Source organism: Lampris incognitus, chromosome 3 (assembly GCF_029633865.1).
Source record: "Lampris incognitus isolate fLamInc1 chromosome 3, fLamInc1.hap2, whole genome shotgun sequence".
Classification (NCBI taxonomy): Eukaryota; Metazoa; Chordata; class Actinopteri; order Lampriformes; family Lampridae; genus Lampris; species Lampris incognitus.
Genome location: NC_079213.1, coordinates 91,896,147 through 91,918,897, shown reverse-complemented (window position 1 = coordinate 91,918,897; position 22,751 = coordinate 91,896,147). Strand labels below are relative to the sequence as shown.

General features: G+C 46.5%; 1 long non-coding RNA gene across 1 annotated transcript; it reads right to left on the bottom strand.

Moving 5' to 3' along the window:
* LOC130109122 (uncharacterized) lies at nt 1–22,751 on the bottom strand. Its single transcript, XR_008809973.1, has 3 exons — nt 22,686–22,751; nt 643–841; nt 1–67 (listed from the first exon to the last, which is right to left on the bottom strand). It is a non-coding gene; the product is annotated as an uncharacterized LOC130109122 (long non-coding RNA).

Sequence of the window (22,751 nt, the reverse complement as noted above, 5' to 3'; positions counted from 1 at the left end):
GCCAGTTGTGGCGCAGGCGATGTTGTAGCATAGAGAGAGGTGGAGGGCTCACAGGCTGGAGGCTGCACTGGTGGCACAGAGAGTGAGGATGCCGATATGTGGTTGAACTAGGCTTTTTTAATTTTATTTCTGATGTTCATTTTGCTGGCCCGATTGCGATCTTATCGATAAAGTGGTGGTCTAGCCTTCTTCTGTTCCTACAATGTTAGCTAATTCCATCCACCGACTGGGAAACAATCTGGATGATGTTTTATGACTTAGTAGGTTTAGAAGGTGAAATAGACCGCAGCATATTAATACTTCACCATGCGGCCTCCTCAACTCAAAATTGGGCAACAACATACTTAACTGAAAATTTTCACCGTTACTTTGCTAATCTCTATTAACAGTTATATATATATATATATATATACACTATATATAACTGTTAAAAGAAACACTCGACGTGCTCAAAGTGCTCAACAAATAAGGAGCAAAATAATGCAGTGATTCAAGTAAATTCATTATGAGACAGTACAAGCCTGTTTCATGCCATAAGCAATCACCAGGTGCTTATATCTATGTCTGCAACTGCTGGCCAATTCATTCCTGTTATTCAATGTGGACATTTCTGGTTTGCAAATGATAAAATCCCCGTGTTACCTCCGGCTTGGTCGGGCGTCCCCACAGACACAATTGGCCGTGTCTGCAGGTGGGAATCCGGATGTGGGTGTGTGTCCTGGTCGCTGCACTAGCGTCTCCTCTGGTCAGTCGGGGCGCCTGTTCAGGGGGGAGGGGGAACTGAGGGAATAGCGTGATCCTCCCACATGGCTCAGAAAATAGGGTAATTGGCCGGGTACAACTGGGGAGAAAAGGGGGGGGATTGTTACTTTGCTACCTTGTCTCTTAATACTGTTAAAGACATGACAATAACTTGCATATCCTTATCTCCTTCCGTAAGAATCTTTAGAAAGTCGAAAAAATGTATCTATTTATGCTTATTTAAACAAAATCAATCAGTTATACATGCTCCCTTTTAGACTTAAAATAGTTTCCATTTTAACATATAATTATTTCTACACAATAAAGAATGTACTGATAAATAATTTCAATTGGCCATGTCGTCTTTTACAAAGAAGGATGTTTCTCCTGCACATTACACGTTGCTCCTGTCTGCTGAAACCCACACAAATGTGGTTTAGATGTTTTTCTTACTTGAAAAAAACATGAGCGTTGCTACAGTAATAAGGAGTATTTTCTTCCCACCTACGTAGTTTTTCTTTTGTCCAGCAGGAGTACCATAGCTCCACTTTATGCAATTTGCTGGAGGCTTTGTGAGGAGCTTTTTTCACTCTGAGGTCATATGCATGTACTACACATAAATAAAGTACTCATGCCTACCTATTAAAAGTAAACGCACCAAAAACAAAAGACATTTTCTCTCTGAAAATAGGCTGCAGACAAACTGCGAAACTGAACACGCTGAGGAAATTGGACATCACATGCTTAACATCAGGCACTTGCAATTTTGTTTTTTGTTTTGCTGCTGTGTCCACAATACCTTAAAAGACAGTGCTTCTCGTGATGCCTTTCATGCAGAGTGCCCAGCACTGCAACACGTCCCTCTGAGGTGCAATGTTCGGGGGCTGAATGAGAGCAGGAGGGAGGAGGCCTGCCCTCCCTCCTCCATGTTGTCAAGCGGAGGATGAATTACCGCTCAATTTTTTTTTCTGCTGATTTGAAACAACCCCATCCGCTTCTCCTGTACGTTCGCGGCAGTGACTTTATGAGACCGTCCTCATCTTCCAGCTCAGTAGCTTCTCATCTGGAAGCAGTCAATTTGTTCTTCAGTCTCTGGGATGCAGTGATATCCCCGATAATGCCCCCATCACCATTAATCATAGTTCCTAAAGCTGTGATGCTGACAGATTTTGTAGGTGTGTCTGTGTTGCACGTGCGCTGAAGTACTTGCTCTGCGTTACTTGTACCGTGTCTTTATCATTTATGTATATCTATTTAAAGTTTAAGGATTTGCGAATGTCTCTTGGTACACAGACCATCTCTTGAGGCGTTTTTGCTGATGTTCGGTGGCTCTGCAACAGCCTGATGTCAGTATCAGTGCGCATACTTTGTAAAATCTCATTTTAATTTGTTAATTTTCCTCTTGCTGGCTCAATTTATGAGCCCTGTCAAACCCGTTTATTACATCTGAGGTTCAAGCAAGCCAAACCTTGAATTGTCTCTTTGTTGTGTCTGTTTCCCTAAAGATTAATTTGCAGATTGATTGTTTCTTCTCAGCTCTTGAAACAGGAACCTCCATCTAATTTGACCGCGTGGAGCAGAACGTGAAACAATTCAAAAGCACTTCAGTTAATTTCATTAATGACAGAGCCATTGCAGAGTCTTAAACTAATGACACCTTGTCTATAAAGCCCAATGCCTGAGTTGAATCAATTGGCGCAATTGGACGTCTTTCTTTATCAGGACACTGTGTTGCTGAAGCTGGGAGTTGCCAATAGGTCCGTCCCACCCACCCAAACACTTAAATCCACTGATGTTAACAGCGCAGCAGTAATGGGAGATTTAAGTAAGCAGGACTTAAATATTGGTTTCTCAGATCCAGAAGTGCTCCCAATGATCGGCGCCATTCGGCTTCATTAGGCAATATCGACACTCTTGTCCCAATCTCTATCTCCTGGCAACCAGCACGCGGTGTGGCCTTTTAGACAGTGTCGATGGCATTTCACGCATGGCTGCCTGAAGCTACGGCGCGGCAAAGTGAACCACACAGATCTCAGGTATACAGATGTGGCTCATTCGATGATTTCTGAGGTGACGTGATTTTTCTCCATCAGACCTGACAACCTGGAGAGCAGAAGACCTACGGGTTGTGGCAACAGTTATTGGCTGGAGACAATTAGAGAGGGTGCTGCTATGATGTGAACTGACATGCCAGGGATGCTGCAAACACCTCCGGTTAGGGGAGGACGCAGACATCTCGGATGGCAGAGCAACCAGAGAGTATTCCCTCTCGAATCTCCCTCTTCAACTTTTATTTTTTATTTTTTAAATCTCCCTCCTCCTTATTTGTTCATATTGAAATTGTTAGCTGAGAAGTGTCACAGCTTCCCTCACACATCCACCGGTTTCCAAGGCAAAGACAGAGGACTCAAGTCATGTCTGAACTCTCGGGCTTCTCGGCACACTGATCAAAGCTGCCCCTCTTTCTGGTGTTCCCTCTGAACACAACATTTCCAAAGAGACTTGTTTTTCTACTTTCATCTCTCAATTCAAATTGTCCTTGTTTCCCCACAGTACATTCAGCTGTCTGCTCTCCTGTATTTGGATCAAAGTAGAGTGAAAATCACAGTGATAATGTTTCAGAGCAGTATTCATTACATAAATAATGATGTTACGGTAGTAATAATTGATATTGTTCATGCCTTATGATCTGGGAGACATCTTCATCAGAGCATGTGAGTGCTTTAATAATTTTAGACTGACGGGGCTGCAGACCTCTGTGAAGACATCATAACCCAAATCCAAACCACATCTATACCAGTTTTTTCACATGTGATATGCTTATGGTTCTTTCTTTTGCCCTGTCAAAGTGCAACATTGGTGGATATCTGGAAAGAATATTACAGCCGGTTTATATTGAGCTTGTGAACAAATGTGCACAATTGACCATATTTCTGGCTGGTTATTGACTGACGTTGGCTGCCCTCACACTGACTCAAACTGACCGGTTGCCCTCTGGCCACTGTTTTGACTTCCGTTATTTATGTAATAATGATGGCGATAATGTGGTTTATGTACGCAGTCATGGTGATATGAGTTTAGCGAGACGTGTATTTGTCTGCTAGCTGGAAAGTCCAACAGCCATATAACAGATGTATTCATCTGGTAGTCCTACGAGGTTAATAAACAAACTATTGAACAAACGAGTCGACTAAATTCTCAACGAAAATGTTCAGCTACAAATGCACAAATTTGGCACCACAGCTCTGGCTGTAATATCTCCGTCAGCGAAACCCGTTCTCTGAAAATGGAGCATTACAAATGTGGCTGCACCACTGTCAGTGTTTACCTAGTGCTACTACAGTCTGTCCTGTAACTGGAAGGACTCAGATTTAAGCTCCGTAGTAGGCAATGGGTATCTGTCAACATCCAAACTGTCCTCCAGCAAGTACCAAAGCCCCTACCAGCTCAATAACTGCAGACTGCTTTGCTTTAGGACACTCTGGGCAAGAAACTCACTTAGATGCCTATCTGGAATGCTGTCTCTACTGCTGGGGTTGAATTACAAAATAGTTGGGTTTTCAAATGAACCAGCTACTATGTAGCTGGATTTTACTTGTCAGACTATGCAATTTAAGACTCCTGCTGTGAAATATCTGTATGTGCACAGGGAAAATGGGTAAAACCCTGACCTCCGAAAGAAAGACGGAGGACAAACATGGTCACATGCACGCACACACGCATACACGCATGCACACACACACACACACACACACACACACACACACACACACACACACACACACACACACACACACACACACACACACACACACACACACACACACACACACACAGGACATCCTCTCTCTTTTTCTCTCTCCTCTCTCTGACATACATCTCCTGCCCAGACGGAGAGCCCCACCAAGCCGGGAGGAAAGCCATTATCACCAGCCTTTCTTCATCTTAACTACGACACTTAGGCAAGCATCAGCATTAATCAGGGAGAGAGAGAGAGACAGAGGGAGAGAGGGATGCAACAGAGGGACCGGCCCTGGCAATACACAGAAGAGGCCACCGAGTGGACCACAAATCACCCTCTTATCTACTTGAGATGAAAGACTTGTTTTTCTCCCGCCAGTAAACACAATTATGCATCAGAGCACACGCACTGAAGATGATTCAACACCAAATCTTCCCTATCTCTAATTATGCCTAATATGAGCGGATAAGGGTTATGCCCAAGCATTCTGGTGATTGGTTGTCTTGCAGAGAGTGCATATGGCGTTAAGAAATCAAAGTCAACATCAGAAACCTTATTAATTGTACAGCACAATCAATGTACTGGAATTCGCCTCAGTATGTTGGTGCACAAACATTAGGATTACGAAAATGTCCCATGGTACAAGGGCAACAAATTTGCACATACTGAAAGAAACAGCACAAGACACGTCAAGGCTATGCACAATATCTATCACACAAATATGCAGAAGTGTGTAGATGTACCACCAAGTTAAAATGAGCAAGACACCCCAAACAAGTTAAGAAAAAGGGCAGCGGTTTAGATAGTGTCTTTGTCTATCTGAAATGTGCTTGGTGTTGGGTGGAATGAAAACATTGGTAAGTGGGTAAACTAAAACGTCCTGTCCGTCTTCATTATAATGCAGACACTCGCAAGTATAAACAACATGCTGTCCTACTTTGAACATCTACTCATTCATTTAGCTGAAGCGCCCACTCTTATAACTACAATCAGTTTAAAACTACAGGGAGAGGTCGTCTGGGTAACGTGGTGGTCTATTCCGTTGTCTACCAACACGGGGATCCCGGTTCGAATCCCCGTGTTACCTCCGGCTTGGTCGGGCGTTCCTACAGACACAATTGGCCGTGTCTGCGGGTGGGAAGCCCGCGGGTGGGTATGTGTCCTTGTTGCTGCACTAGCGCCTCCTCTGGTCGGTCGGAGCGCCTGTTCGGGGGAACTGGGGGGAATAGCGTGATCCTCCCATGTGCTACATCCCCCTGGCGAAACTCTTCAGAGTTTCCACGTATATTGGGGGAGACATGTGGTAGTCTGCAGCCCTTCCCGGATTGGCAGAGGGGGTGGAACAGCGACCAGGACGGCTCGGAAGAGTGGGGAATTGACCGGATACAATTGGGGAGAAAAGGGGGAAAGGAGGAAAAAAAACTACAAGGATAATTACTCTAAATTCCACATTGATAAAATTCGGTTGCGTGCCCCCCCCCCCCGTTTGGCTAAGGATTATGGGTAGTGGGGACTGTTGCATCATATCCTGTTCATTGGCAAACACTCAGTAACCTGTTTCAACCCCTTTGCATGTACCATTGAAGATACCAAGCCTCTGGGGAGATCAGACAGCCTCTGCTTCAGAGTGTAATCTCTGTATTTAAGTGAGCAGAAGCAAGGTACCCACAGTCATCCACCCACGTGGGAACAGGCTGTAATGTGTGAGAACTACTTGGCTCACAGCAATAGCAGAACTTAGAAAAATTTTGATAGTCAACACAGCCAAGAACCAACTCCAGGACTACTCATCAAAACCAGTGGCCCACTTTCAAATTAGTCAAAACTCTGATGAATCCTAACATGCTCAGTCCTGCCAAGGAGCTTAGATATCCCCAAAATGACTCTATATCTTGTCTCTGACTTTGGAGAACCGTCATGTCTAGAGCTCAGCCTGTCTGCTGAACATTCACAGCAGTTGTTATTCTTATGATTGAAACCCAGGGACAATCGATCTTTTAACATAGATTGGTGTCCAGCTGCCGTCAGTGTGATTGAAGGATAATGATCTTAGTTTGTTGTGAATGTGAATACCATGTCACAAGCAAAGACCTATCCATCTGGTCCCAACCACAGCAATCTTTCATCAGGTGCAACTATATATATGCAGTGAATTCGGGGGGGGGGGGGCAGCCTGGACGCGAACCCGGATCTCCCACACACCACGGGCGACAACGTTAACCAGTCAACTAAAGGGTCCGATCCGTTAGCCAAGGGCTTGCGAATCTATTCATCCGTGATCATTACAATATGTTGCTAGTAGTGAGTGAGGATTATATGATTTGAAGATGCCCTGTGTGTCAAAAGTGCAGTGTATTTCACTTTACTCGGACACATAAACATCATGGAATGACCCATTTGACATAATGTGTGCCTTGCACGCTATCACAATGTGCACCAGTACCTGAACCACTATCTGACAAGCGCTATCTTCTCATCTGAGGTCCACTACCTCACCGAGGGCCGAGTGCACCGATAAAATTGGTAGATTCCGTCTGGGGAATTGAGGACTGCCTATGCTTTCAACATTTTCCCAACCTCAATTTTTATAACACGGTTTTCCCATACCCTTAGCCCTCGATCTCTCCCCCTGCTCTCTGTCCCCACAGATTTAATAGGGTTTGCATTGTGAGGCGGCCAGGCCGAGATTTCCATCCTGTTAACCTTGTCCGCCATCAAGTACTCTTTGAATAGGCAACTGCTGGAAATCAACGGGTTAGCCTTACCTTTTCAACACGGCGACTGGATGTGTTCCATACCTCTCCCTCTCCCTCTCTCTCTCTCTCTCTCTCTCTCTCTCTCTCTCTCTCTCTCTCGGAGCGGAAGTGCGAGTGAGCACGGAGTAGCGGTGTGTTACTTCGGCGTAAGCGAGGTTCTAAAACTTGAGCTTTTTCTATCCGTCTTGTCCTTTTCATGTGCTTTTTGTTGTGTTTTGTCAGTTAGTTAGATAGTTGTTTTTTTCCGGTGGTAGGTTGGAGTGGAGTTGTTTTATTTTTGATAGCGGTGCTACCGGCCCAGCGGGGCAATATGGCCGCTGTGGGAGGCGGAGGAACGCCGTTTGAAAAGTTGACACGCCGGCATACGATTAAGGTAGATCCGGTGGTCAAACGCTTGGTGGAGGAGCGCCGCCTCGCGGTAGGCGAACATGTGGGCTATGGAAGCATAAAATCAGCATCCAGAATGAACAGTGCAACGGTTATGTTTCTTGATCGTGTTGGTAAAGCCAACCAGGTGGTGGAAAGTGGTGTGGTGATTAAGGACACGTTGACTCCCGTTCTGCTGCTGGTTAATCTTGACACGAGAATCACCATTTCTAATGTTCCCCCGTTCATGAGAAATGCAGCTTTGGAGAAGGAGCTTGCAAGATACAGACAGCTAGTGTCACCGATAAAAATGGTCTCTTCCGATTGCCAGTCTCCTCACTTGAGACACGTCGTGTCCCATAACAGGCAAGGTTTCATGATTTTGAAAAATAATGCGGAGGATTTGGATCTGACGCTTCAATTCAGGATTGACGAATTTGACTACATTGTCTTTGTCACATCTGGTATTATGAAATGTTTTGGCTGTGGGTCAGAGGGGCATTTAATAAGGTCTTGTCCCGAAAGGAGTGAGGGTAGGTCTGATCCTGAAGGGCCGCCATCGTCCCCCGATGCTGCCACGAGCGGCACATCTCCAGCTGAGGACGGCGCTGCCGAGTTAGCTCAGGGCAGACAGGAGGCCGGGGAGCGAGGGGCAGGAGAAATAGACCAGATTGTGAAACAGAAAGGGACCGAGGTTGGAGAACATAAGGAAAACGGACGGACTGTGCAGGCAGGAGAGGAAGGTGGGCAGGTTGAGCAGGTTAAAAAAGGTGATCATGATGAGAAGGTGACAGAACTTGAGCAGGTGGAAGCTGAAATTCAGGATGAGCAGGTAGGAGAGGTCGAACAGAATAAGAAAAAAAGAAAACAGTGAGAACAGGGCGTATAGCAAATAGGCTGGACGAGATATGAATTGTGGTTGGAAGAAGCAAACACAGTAGACTGTTATTAGAGTGGCAGGGTCTGTACTTGAGGAAGAGAAAGATGCTGTTGATGATGAAATAAAACCAAAAAAGTCTATTAAAAGGAGCCCACAGAGGGTAGACAGGAAAATGTAAAAGCAAAGAGGGTTTCAAAAGGTAAAAATCCACCTTCTTCTTCATCTGAGGAGGACACAAGAGAAAGTGACTGTGAATTAGTTTGCACTCCTCATACATAGGTGGACACCGAAGGGAGCTATGCTTTCCTGAAAATCAGAAAGTTTTTACAGGTCACTAAGGGTTTGAGGGCAGTCAAGGTGGAACATTGCTTTCCAGACTTGCAGCTTTTTGTTGACTCGGTAAAATGTTTTATTAAAAACACTTGAGATTTGGAAGTAAACAAATTTACTGACCAGGGAATCTTTAGACTGAAAAAACTTGTACAGAAAATAAAATTTCAACTCCCGGATGACGTTTAAGATGAGTTTGGTCGATGAGTGTGTTGCACTGGGCGATCTTCCTCTTGCTGCTGGAGGAGCTACTGATTCATGGAGCCAGGCTGGTTGTCCACGACTGGTGCTCTCCAGAATTTTCCCAGAAACTGGTTGTAATGTCCGTAGACGCCTTGTCTTACTGACATAAGAATAATTCAAGAACGAGCCGACTTCGTAGGTTCTTAACTGTGTAGCTTTTACTAGCGTTCATCCGACATACAACCTTCATAACATGCCTTCTAACTTCCTGTATACGTCACACGCACTGCACGTACATCCGTGAGTAGGTCAAGTTAAACACGTGACCTTTCATTCATTACATCTCCCCCTCTAAGATTATTTTCTAAACATTTCTCTGAACATTTACTGCCAACAATTTTAACCTGTATATCACCCCCCTTTTCACAAAAAATTAAAATTCTCCCACAGTACACAAGTCCATACGCCTCACAAATCCAGCCGGATTGCTGGCTTGCTCACCCTGCCAGAGCGAGTAACATATGGTGTGGAAGTTGGCATTTCTGCTGCTCGGGACTCATCCGTGTTTCCACTCTCCCCTGGAGTGACATGGTCAGGATCCCTGCTGACAAAGGTGAGTGTTTTAGGTGTGGCCAACAGGTGGCGCCTGTTCCTTCTGTAATGTTCACCTTGAGCTGTCTCCACTATGTAGGATCTGGGAGTGGAGCTCTGACTGTGAACAACTGCTGGCATTGTCCATGTTTTCTGTCCATCAAGTTTGGTGAGTACTGCGTCACCCGAGTTCAGTGGGCGCAGTGTCCGCACGCCGTTCCTGCGGTTGTAGTAGAAAGCCTGCCTCGATTTGGCTGCGGCGTCAGCGGTTTTGATCAGTTCCTCTTTAGGCCAGGCCGGTTTCAGGTTATGCTGCAATGTGGGTAAGGTGGTTCTGAGTCTCCTACCCATGAGCAATTCCGCTGGACTGGCTCCAGTGGAAGAAGAGGGTGTAGCTCTGTATGTCAACAGGGCGAGGAGAGGGTCTTCCTGCCTTAATATGCTTTTGGCTATCTGAACAGCCCTCTCTGCCTGTCCATTACTCTGGGGGTAGTGTGGGCTTGAAGTCACATGGATGAAATCATAATCCTCACTGAACCTCCTCATCTCTTCTGAAACTAGCTGTGGCCCATTATCGCTAACTACAATTTCAGGGATACCAAAACGTGCAAATGTAGCCTTCAGCCTAGCTACAACCTGACTGCTAGTAGTTGTTGGTAGATTTAGGATCTCCAAAAACCTGGAATAATAGTCAGACACTATCAAGTAGTTTTGCTTTTTGTACTCACACAGGTCTATGCCAACTTTCTGCCATGGTCTGGATGGGAGCTCACTTGACATTAAAGGCTCTTTTCTCTGTGTGTTCTTGTGTTCTCTGCAGAATTGACATTGCTGTATCTTTGTTGTAATGTGCTCTGTCATTTTGGGCCACCACACTGACTGGCTAGCTCTCTCTCTGCACTTAACTATCCCCTGGTGCCCGTCGTGTATTCTGTCTAAGATCACCTCCCTCATCTCTGTGGGAATGACGATACGACTGCCTCTGATGACTAAACCATCTACCTCAGATAACTCCCCTCTCACCTGATAAAAGTCTCTGACTGTCTCCGGCACTTTATCGACATACTCAGGCCAGCCGTGTCTGATGAAGCCCAACACTGTCTGGAGCTGCAGATCCCCATCCGTGCTCTGTTTTATCTCCTGCATCCTTTGAGGTGTGGCAGGCACCTGGCACACGATGGCATCAATGTGCGCTGCAACATCATCATGAGAAGCACCATCTCCGTAGCACTGCTCTGGGCCTCTGGAGAGTGCATCAGCCACAGCTAAAGTTTTGCCTGGTGCGTATTCAGCCACTGCATTGAAACGCATCAGCCTCATTAACAGTCTCTGGCACCTAATGGGCACATTATCCAAGTCTTTGCTGTTCATGAGGGGCACTAGTGGTTTATGATCGGTGACAAGTCTGAAATTGTCAAGCCCAAACAAGTACTTCTCGAACCTTTCACATGCCCAGACGCTGGCTAAGCACTCTTTCTCGATCTGTGCGTACCTTGTCTCTGCGTCACTCAGCCGTTGGGAGAAGTAGGCCACGGGCTTCCAGTGTTCCCCGTGCTGCTGGAGCAGAACGCCCCCCAGCCCGTAGCTGCTGGCATCTGCTGACACCACCGTAGCCTTAGTGACGTCATAAAAGGTGAGTACCGGGGCGGTGGCGAGTGCTGCTTTAAGGTCTTGGAATGCTGTGTTCTGTGCAGGTCCCCACAGCCACTCTGTCGTTGCTTTAAGCAGTCCATAAAGCGGCTGACCTACAGTGGACAGCTCTGGGACGTATTTTGCCAAATAGTTCACCATCCCGAGGAACCTCTTGAGTTCCGTCACGTTCTGGGGCTGAGGAAAGTTCTCTATTCCGGCCACTTTGTCCGGGTCAGGTCTGATGCCTGCCTCGTTGATGATATGACCAAGGAAGCGGACTTGTTTCTGTTTGAACTTGCATTTCGCTTGGTTCAGTTTGAGACCTGCTGTTTCAATGACCCCCAGCGCCTCTGCTAGGCGCCGGTCATGGATTTCCTCAGTCTCTCCATGTATAAGGATGTCATCCATGTACACCTCTGTGCCCTCTAGCCCGGTCAGAGTTTCCGCCATCTTTCTCTGGAAAATCTCTGGAGCACTCGTTATACCAAATGGAAGGCGGCAGAAAGCATACCTCCCAAATGGGGTGATGAAAGTGGTGAGCCCCCTGCTGTCTTCATGCAAGGGGATCTGGTAAAACCCACTTGCTGCATCCAACGTTGTGAAGAACTTTGACCCTGCGAGCCTTGGCATTATTTCCTCCATAGTGGGCAGCACGTATTTCTCACGTTTCACCGCTCGATTCAGCCTCCTGAGGTCAGCGCAGCAGCGAACCTCTTTCTTGTTCGGTTTCAGCACCGGCACCATAGCGGCGCACCATTCTGTGGGCTGAGTCACTTTTTCAATAATGCCCTCATTTTCCATGCGCTGCAGTTCTTTCCTAACCAGTGGTTCAAGTGGCAGCGGTATCCGTCTGGCTGTATGCACCGCGTATGGCTGGGCACCCTCCACCAGAGCTATTTTCACTGGGTCTGTTTTCAGCAGTCCACTTGAACCGAAAACTCCACTGACCTCATTCATCCGCTTCACTAGACCCATCTCCACTGCCTCTGGACGACTCAGCAGACAGCTGCCTCTCCCCTTGATCACATACACTGGAAAGGAGTATTGTTTCTCCTTGTATTTGGTTGTGGCCTGAAACTGTCCTATGCAGCTGATGTTTCCACCTGGGCTTATGAAGCATGTGTCAGGAGGTCCCAGTTTTATGTTTGGCTTCAGCTTTTTAAATGTCCCTTGGTTGATAACAGTAGCGTCAGCCCCCGTGTCAATTTTAAAGGTTATTGGTACATCACTTATTGTTAAACTAACAGTCCAATCTTCCTGACTGCTCTCTTTGCCAACTTCTCCCAGAAAGTACAGCTGTTTAACCTCTTCAGTGACTTCTCTCACCGCTTTAGAGTGACATACACGCTCCCAATGTCCCTTTTTATGACACTTGTTGCACTTACTGTTCGTTGCAGGACACTTCCGCTCATCGGTGTGCTGCGTCTTGCCGCACCTCCCGCATTCATCTACTTTGTTGGTTGCAGGTCTGCTGCCACCATGACGCTGTCCGCCCTTTTTGTTTTGGCGTTCGTCCCGCCATCGGACAACATTGACGTTAGCCAGCTGGGCCTCTGGTTGGTTAGCTTGGAGGCTGAGCTGCTTTGTTATTGCCTCCGCCTGGCGCGCTTGTTCAATGACTTTCACCAGAGTAAGGTCCGCTGTGAGCTGGAGCTGACGGGAGAGCACCTTATCTTTTATGCCCACTACCAGACGATCTCTGATATGTTCATCCCTCTTGTCCCCAAACTCACAGTGTTCAGACAGCTCATACAATGTCCGGATGTACATCTCCGCTGTCTCTCCTGGCTGCTGGCTACGTTGATAGAAGCACGCCCTCTCATGTATGATGTTACGGCGGGGAATAAAGTAGTCGTCGAACTTTTTCAGTACGATATCATAGTCCACTTTATCACCCTCCGCCGCGAAGTCAAACGAGCTGAATATCTTTTCAGCCTCGCTGCCCATTGCATAAATCAGCGAACTCACTTGAATCTCCCCGTCGTCTTTATCCAGCTTTGTCGCGAGCCTGAAGCGCGAAAACCGTTGTTTCCACTCCGGCCATTCAACGGGGCAGTCAAACTTGAATTCACTCGGCGGATTAAACTTCGGCATGACCGCTCGTGTTCCGATACACAGACTATTCTGACACCATGTAATGTCCGTAGACGCCTTGTCTTACTGACATAAGAATAATTCAAGAACGAGCCGACTTCGTAGGTTCTTAACTGTGTAGCTTTTACTAGCGTTCATCCGACATACAACCTTCATAACATGCCTTCTAACTTCCTGTATACGTCACACGCACTGCACGTACATCCGTGAGTAGGTCAAGTTAAACACGTGACCTTTCATTCATTACACTGGTTTCCACTATAGACGTGCTGTCCATATAAGCAAGGTAAGCACTTACCCAATAAAACAAATAAAAATAAAAAATAACACTGTGAAATATTAAAATAAAAGTGTTAATATAAACCGTTTGTTTGTCTTCATTAAAAGAGTCGTCATATTTGGTTCCAGTGCAGCAGCAGTCATTAATTTTGTCTTAGCTTTTTGGCGCCACCCGCAGGTGTAAGCACTCTCTCTCTCTCTCTCTCTCTCTCTCTCTCTCTCTCTCTCTCTCTCTCTCTCTCTCTCTCTCTCTCTCTCTCTCTCTCTCTCTCTCTCTCTCTCTCTCTCTCTCTCTCTCTCTCTCCCTCTCTCTCTCTCTCTCTCTCTCTAGCGTCGATTCGAATGCATTAGAAGAATGCATTATCCACCACGGGCGTTGAACTTGTTCCCTCAGCCCACTACTAATGTCCAGGGTAAGCATGCTTACAAACCATTCAGTAGCTCTTTCGTTATCAACGTCATCACGTCCACGTTCACGCAACGGACCTGTACGCTAGCTCCTAGCTAACTACTGTCGACTAATTTTAACGTTACAGTGAAAATGGACAGTAGTACTGTAAACATCTGCGACCTTCAGGGGTTTCGCAAATTGGATTTCACGGGAAAAACTGAACTGCTTTCTAAAGGCCGCCCGAAACCAGCGTTTAAAGAGGGAAGGATCGTGAGAGGATTCCAACAAGCCTGGTACGGACGTAAGAACTGGCTGTGTGGCTGTGTAGCGACTAGCCGCCTCTTTTGCTACTCCTGTACGTTGTTTTCAGCGGGTGATTTTAGTGTGTGGACTCAGGCAGGCTACGGGGACCTTAATAACCTGACAAACGCGCTCAGTAAACACAAGAAGACCGCAGTACACATCTGAAGCCAAGTAGCATTAAAAACAGTTGGCACCAGCCGTATCGATTTAGCTCTCGATGAGCAAACGAGATTATCAATCAGTCTTCACAATCGAAAGGTTAGGGAGAACCGAGATATTCTGAACAAATTGATTGATGCCACCTGCTATTTAGCTAAGCAAGAAATAGCAGGAAGGCAAGCGCTCTTTGAACCGTGGCAACTACGTGGAACTCATTATCTCATTGCAAAGTATTGTAACGTGCATGGATAAGTAGACACGTTGGTCCTTGACTAACAGGTCGGACCCTTTAGTCGACTGGTTAACGTTGTCGCTTGCGGTGCGGGAGATACGGGTTCGCGTCCCGGCTGTGGTGACGGTATCTCGGACTGCCCCCCGAATTTGCTGCATTGGTGTCAGAAGTGGGATGGAGCGACCGTAAGGCCATCGGAAGCCTAGGCGCCCTGAGGCGTGAAGGAGCTGATATGCTTAAGCGCGGGGCGCGCTTCCCGAAGGAGGGGGGTAGTGTAACGTGCATGGATAAGTAGACACGTTGGTCCTTGACTAACGGGTCGGACCCTTTAGTCGACTGGTTAACGTTGTCGCTTGCGGAGCGGGAGACACAGGTTCGCGCCTCGGCCATGGCGACGGTCTCCCAGACTGCCCCCCGAATTCGCTACATTGGTGTCAGAAGTGGGATGGAGCTACCGTAAGGCCATCGGACGCGTAGGCGCCCTGAGGCGTGAAGGAGCTGATATGCTTAAGCGCGGGGACGTGTTGTGTTTGAGTATCAGCTTTTGGACTGTAATGTAATCTGAATAAATGTACCTTTTTAAAACCAAACTCTCTCTCTCTCTCTTGCTTCACTCTCTCATATTCGGGGACATGATACTTGTGTATTGTACAATGTCCAAGTATACAGAAAGACACCCACTCTAGTGGGTTTCCTTAGTCACTCCTGACTCTCACACGATTTGTCAGGTCAGGTCGTGTGTGGCTTGTCATTGCTGCATGAACCTACATCCTCGGCGAATCAGTGGCTCGAAACGAACGTAAAAATGACCTGTTGAATTGATAAATCACCCCAGTCCTGACAGTTTCCAGTGGTGGAGGCTGTATAGCTAGATGTTTTGGAACCTGAGGTGTGGTCGAAGGAGTGGATTTTCACAGGGCATTTGGGAACATTTAGTCCCTATGGGGAAGCTGCCCGGACACTCCTCACCTCTACACCATTAGTCAATGTGTCACCCACTTCCTGATCATGACGTCATGACATCATTTCCTGTGTATTATTATGTTGTCAGTTTCAATAATAGCAGAATTACTTTGTTGACTGCCACATGTTAAATACACCATTGTTTTCCACATTAGACACTCCGTAAATTCATGAGGATTCATATATATTCAATATTCAAGGGAGAAGATGCTAATGAGGCAGGCTTGTGCCTAGAAGCTAGCTTATTTAAATCCCTGGACTGGCAGGGAAATTTATTTGGGGAAGTGAATGAGTAGCACTCCCCTCTACCTCCATAACTACCGTTGAGGTGCCCTTGAACAAGCTATTGAGCCCAATTGTTGCTCGATGGTGTTTTAAACCCCCAACGTACTCTTCAAGGCAGCACTCCCCGCCCCCTACAGTTTCAGCCAATCACAGCACTGGCCATAACCCTAACCCTAACCCTAACCAGTGCTGTGATTGGATGAAACTGTTGGGGGCGGGGAGTGCCTTCCATGCAGTGCTGCCTGGAAGAGTACGTTGGGGGCTTAAAACACCATCGAAGCCAATTGTTGCAGTGGAACTGCACAGTGGCCACAAGCAGATATGACTGCTCTTGTGCTTGGCAGCTCTCAGACATAAATGTGTGTCTCTTAACCATGGACAACCAATCTTTGTTGAGAGTTTATTTTCCATTCTGACAGTCGTGTTTATTGTTAAACCATGAACATGGTGAGTGTTTTGGATAATAGACATGCAGGTGGTGGGGAGGAGAATTTGCGCTGATAGCTGTTGTCAACCGGGTCAACCTGCAGTCAAACTGTGTCCAGAGCTGCAGGTGCTACCTAGATACGCCCATCTCCATCTGGCCAAATAACGGAGCAGTGTCCTCTCTCCCATGGGGGAGCAGGGGGAGCCTGGTTGCTTTGCTGATGCAAGCCATTGTCAGCGTTTCAGACACTTTTTTCATGGGAGGCGGACAGAGGAGCTCCCTTAGCCCCTCCATTTCCATTAATTCCTCTTACTCCTGAAGGAGTGGAACAGGTGAATATTTCACGCTGACTGCCCAGAGAGAGGGATGAGCGGCAATGGTGACGCTAGACTCCATTTATAATGGATGGATGGGGAGGGCTGAGCTTGTCTTGTAGAGTGTAAAGAATGTTCTCTTGGGGATACTTCCCCCCCAGCAAGTCTTTTCCTCTTCCATCCCCTTTGCGTTTACAGTCACTCTGGACACTTGTTATTTCTGAAATGGACATGATGCTACTCTTGTCCACACGCATGCCAAGAAAGGCAAATCTGCTCTGCTGCAAGTCATTATACTAAACTGTTAAGATCATGACAGGAAATGACTGTTAGCCAGTATCTGGTGATTGAATGCTGGTCAGTTTTGTCAGTAGATCAGGGATTTGTCAGTTGGCAACTTTGAAGATTCTGGATTTTATATATCCATCCTTCCATTATCCAAACCGCTTATCCTTAACCAGAGTGCAGGGATGCTGGAGCCTATCCAAGCAGTCATTGGGCGGCAGGTGGGGAGACACTCTGGACAGGCTGCCAGTCTGTCACATGGCTGACACAAACATTCTCATCTAGGGACAATTTAGTATGGCCGATTCACCTGACCTACATGTCTTTGGACTTTGGGAGGAAACCGGAGCACCCGGAAGAAACCCACGCAGACATGGGGAGAACAACCAAACTCCACAAAGAGGATGACCCGGGATGACCCCCAAGGTTGGACTACTCTGGGGCTCAAACCCAGGACCTTCTTGCTATGAGGCGACCATGCTAACCACTGCACCACCATGCCTGATATGCCATATACAATCGTCAATACAATTGGATTTATATATATATGTAAATCCAGTGAGTCAAGTAAAATTCTTTATGAGACAGTACAAGCCTGTTTCATGCCATAAGCATTTTCCCTACCGTTGACGTTGACACATCAGATCCGACTATGGCCGGACTCGATGAAGCAGCAATAATTGGCACCACTGTCTTCGGGAGGGGGGCGGCGTCGGCTTGTGTTTGTCACATGAATGCATCTGATGGGTGTGTGGGAAAAAGCAGTGGTTCGGCCTGGATTCGCCTTGTCACGGAAGTGGCGAGGCGCCTCCTTCCAGACTGCCGGCCGGAGAGATGCAGTTGGCGAACGCATGCAGTACGAGGGTGGGTATTTGAATTAAAATAGGGAGCGATTGGCCACTAAATTGGGAGAAAAAGGGAAAAATCAGAAATAAATTTAGAAAAAAAAAAGGAAAAAAAAGAAACACTCAACGGTTGGAAAAGTGCTCAACACATAAGGAGCAAAATAATAATTTTATATATAGCATTTTTTTCAGAAACCGTCAATGGTGTTGTGAGTGCTCAACTAATGAGGATCGCAATATCAACATTGATATATATATATATATATATGTATATATATATATATATATATATATATATCCCCCTCTCACCCTTTTGGGTCCTCTACCAGAGGCCTGGAAATCTGTGGGTTGTGTGCAGTATTTTAGCTGTTCCTTGGACCGCACTCTGGACGGAGACCTCAGATTTGTTCCTGGCATCTGCTGCAGCCACTCACTTAGTTTGGGGGTCACAGCCCCTAGTGCTCCTATTACCAATGGGACTACTGTGGATTTCAACTTTCATATATATAGAAGAAAGCCATTTTATTTTGTCCTTTTGGGTTACAACGAAATTGTATGTTATATTGAAATTTGTTCTCTGCATTTAACCCATCCTATTGTATAGGAGCAGTGGGCAGCTGCAGCACCCGGGGACCAACTCCAGCTCTTCTTTCCATTGCCTTGCTCAGGGGCACAGACAGGAGTATTAACCCTAACATGCATGTCTTTTTGACGGTGGGAGGAAACCAGAGCACCTGGAGAAAACCCACTACAGACACAGGGAGAACATGCAAACTTCACACAGAAAGGTCCTGGGACGGCCTGGGGTTCGAAACCAGGACCTGGTTACTGTGACGCAGCAGTGCTAACCACTGGACAAAGTTAACTCCCTGCCCTGATTTCAGTTGTTATCCAAAAGTTAAAGCTCTATTACATTCTGGGACCACATTACTTTTTTATTTTAGCACAACACATTACCCCTGCTTGACTTTAATTCTGAATCACTCTTTATTTATGGATGGTTATTTTTTCAGGTTACACATCTGTGATTTTTCTACCAAAGAATTTGGCTCTCAACAACTCTCTCTTTGGTGTTGCGATAAAATATAGAAAAGCATATCAAAAAGTCAAAGGGTTGGAGTTTGGTGGGCATGGTATCATACTGCCTCTGTATGTGTGTGTATGTGTGTGTGTGTGTGTGCAGGTGTCTTTTAAAGGTAGGGATATATGTCATTGGTATCTGTGTCATGTCATGTCTGTATGCATGCACGTATACATGGTGAATATTGTGTCTGTGCGTAGTGTGTGTCTGTGTGTGTCTGTGAATGTTCTCATTCATCCAGGTCATGGTTATCCAGAGGAGTTGAATCAAGTGCAACTGGACTTGGTATATATCCGTGTCTGTGTGTTTCTTTGTTAGTGTTGGGTTTCTGTTTGCAGCCGTGTGTGTGTGAGCGAGCGAGCGAGTGTGTGTGTGCGTGTGTGTGTTTGGATATTTTTGTGTGTTTCAGTGTGCATGGTGACAGCAGCAGGGGGGTGGGGGGGCGGCGTGGGGGAATTTCATTGGTAGAAGTTTAAACATATGCAGAGAACTTCAGACTGGCAGCCAACACAGCGGTGCACAATGTCACAAAGGAGGTTTTGATGGAAAGGAAGGGGAGAGGAGAAAGAAACTAGTGGTTTTGGGTCAAAGCATTGGATATCCTTTCAAGCCTGAACAATCCACTGGGCGTTTCAGCAAATGTCAAAATCACTCCTGGCTGTGGACAGACAGCCTAATGGACCACGACACAGAGAGCAGAGTCTGGGAGAGTAGTGGAGGAGAAGGGAGGCTGTTCCTTCACACAATGAAAATAGAGACAAGAACAAAAGCAAAATGGAGCGAAGATCGGTATAGGAAGCCTTTTCTTTTACTACTTTCCATGCTTCCAAAGTGCTGCAGCAGACAAAACGAGCTCACCGGCGTGCCAAGTCACTTTTCTCCATCTTCTGCTCTCTGTTTTGGCAGCTCCTGTGGTTTATTTTCCTTGTTTTATGCTCTGCTTTGTTTCTGAGGCACTGGGAGAAGTGGCTCGTGAATTGGAGTACAGCCCCAGTCGTCTCTGCTCTCAATGACAAACAAGGAAAGCACTCAGAGTTGCACAAAAGCTTGAAGGATGATGGTGATGAGCTGACTGCCTGCTTTTGGCTCATATTTCCACCCATGCGGTTGTTTTGACGTGAGAGAAACAAGCTGGAAATTAAAACACAATCGGGACGCGAGGCCCATGGGAGTGCTTGAGAGGAGATTGCTGATGAATGGTTCTCTATAGAAACATCTGACAGCACACTGTAGTGTAAGACCGTTGTGTGGTATACACACTTGTCAAGTTTAATCCCATATGTAATACTGCTACATATGTTTGCCAGCTATCTCTGTGGGCAGTCCATACATTTTCGGCCACAGGATTTGTTTACCACATATGGAGTAGACATGACAGGCTTGTATACTGAAGGAAGGTGGCACACTTATATTTGCATTTTAGGCATTTAGCTGACGCTTTCATCCAGGAGGAAAGAGTGGTTGAACAGTTAAAGAAGCTTAAATGATGCGAGCACCGCCATTACACACAACTAATTTAATGAATTTAATTTAATTTAACCAATTTAATTAATTGAATGTAATTGTAAGGGCTGCTTGGGTACGAGCTGTTGGTGCACTGACATCTGATTTTTTTAAAAATGTATTTGATTTTTTTGGATTTTTCCCTCTTTTTTCTCCCCAGTCGTACTTGTCCAATTACCCCACTCTTCTGAGCCATCTCGAGTTCTGCTCCACTCCCTCTGCCGATCCGGGGAGGGCTGCAGACTACCACATGCCTCCTCCGATACATGTGGAGTCGCCAGCCGCTTCTTTTCACTTGACAATGATGAGTTTCGCCAAGGGGACGTAGCGCGTGGGAGGATCACGCTATTCCCCCCAGTTCCCCCGAACAGGCACCCCGACCAACCAGAGAAGGCACTAGTGCAGTGACCAGGACACATACCCACATCCGGCTTCCCACCCGCAGACACGGCCAACTGTGTATGTAGGGACGCCCGACCGAGCCAGAGGTAACACGGGGATTCGAACCGGCGATCCCCGTGTTGGTAGGCAACAGAATAGACCACCACGCCACCCGGACGCCCCCCGACATCAGAATTTTGACGAATGAATGAGTGATCTGAGAATTACTACTTGCAATAAAGAAGCACAAGAAAAAAAAACTATGTATATCTATACATTCCTATGCATTTCAAGACAAGAACATACTATGTAATTCGTTAAAGGCAGCTTGCAGGATCGTTCAGGAGAGGTGGTCCCCCATGGAAGATCGTCATCAACATCATCAACGGTCACTCAGAGCCGAGTATGACTATCCTTCCAGATCCTTGTGGGTATCCTTGAGGGAGGACGCCTGCGCATGACAGCGTTTCACGTGGCTGATGCGCCTGCAGCCACCACATGGTCCTTAGCAGGGGGTGGCCAGGGTCCAATGGCGTGGAGAACCAAGACGTTTGGGGACCACCGTCTGTTGCATACTTCATCCGCCTTTACTGCCGTGTTGACCTGGAGACATCTTCCACCAGTTCCGTCGTTGAGGTCTTTGTTGGATCGCGCTTCGTCTGGCACCTCCCCCTTGACCTGTCCGCCTAGGGTGACCCTACCAGGAGCCAAGCTCCGGATGGCATAGCTCTTGAGGTCACTGGTACACAAACTTCTCCACCAAGACATGGCGGCGATCCAGGAGAACAACAATGACAGATGGCTTGGAATGACTCAGCTGTCTTAACTGGAGTGGAAATGCTGTTAAACAGGCGGCTGCACTGTATTGCTGTCGTTCCATCTATATGGTTATCGCACTTGGTTTGGTGAGGTGGCTATATTTTATATAGATACAAATCCACTAAGTGCCATATTGTTGCGAAAGTACACAAGCGAGCCGTCAATGGCGCCCATTTCAATCAATCGTCTTTAGAGAAGATCTCGCTTCAGAAAAAAAAGAATAGACTGTTTGCCCAACTTCAAATTACCTCAGACCGTCTAATCTGTAATTATATCTTCAGTCAACAAAGAGGTTCAGGAAACAGCGCCCATCTGTTTATTAAAAGGATTCGCTTGAGAAGCTCCATCCCACCCCCCCCCCCCCAGCTGTCAGTAATGCCCACCCCCACGATCCGTCCAATTTCCCCTGACGTCACCAGTGTACCCCCTCCCACCAATCCCCTCATCTCACACACTCGCACACACACAGATATGATAACACAGAAACACTGATGCCACTGCACTATCTCTTTCTCTCTCTCTCTGTCTCACCTTTTCTCTCTTGATCTCATTAACTGCAGTAAACATGGTATATAGTAAGGTACTTCAATTAGGAACTGCTCTATGTCTGTCTGTGGAAGATACATATCTATGTTTTTCCTATCTGTGAAGCACAGGCAGGATGATGATGATGATGATGATGATGAGAACAGCTGCCAAAAGTTGGTTACCTCTAGGGAAGACACCGACGAAGGCGAGCTCATTAGCTGTTTTGGGTGTAATAGTATTAGCCATGATGGCTGGAATCCATGTGTGTGTGTGTGTGTGTGTGTGTGTGTGTGTACGCGCGTACGCATTTTTGCCCACGTTTTTCTGTATATACTGTATACTGTATTCCACTGCCAACTCAAGCATTACGTAAAGACAGATCATGTCACGGGGCCTTCAGTTACCGATAAATGTATATGTAGTATCTGTGTTCTCATTGGCTAAAGGTCAGCCTGACATGCTGTCACGACAAACAGATGTCAAACCACACTGCGACACTGTTAAACAAGCGGTCAGATCAGGCATTTAGCTACAAGGGACAGTGCACTCCTAAAATCCAAAATACATCTTCTTACCTGTGGTGCTATTTATCCATCTAGATCGCTTTGGTGTGAAAAACTCAACAGCAAGTTCTCTCTCCA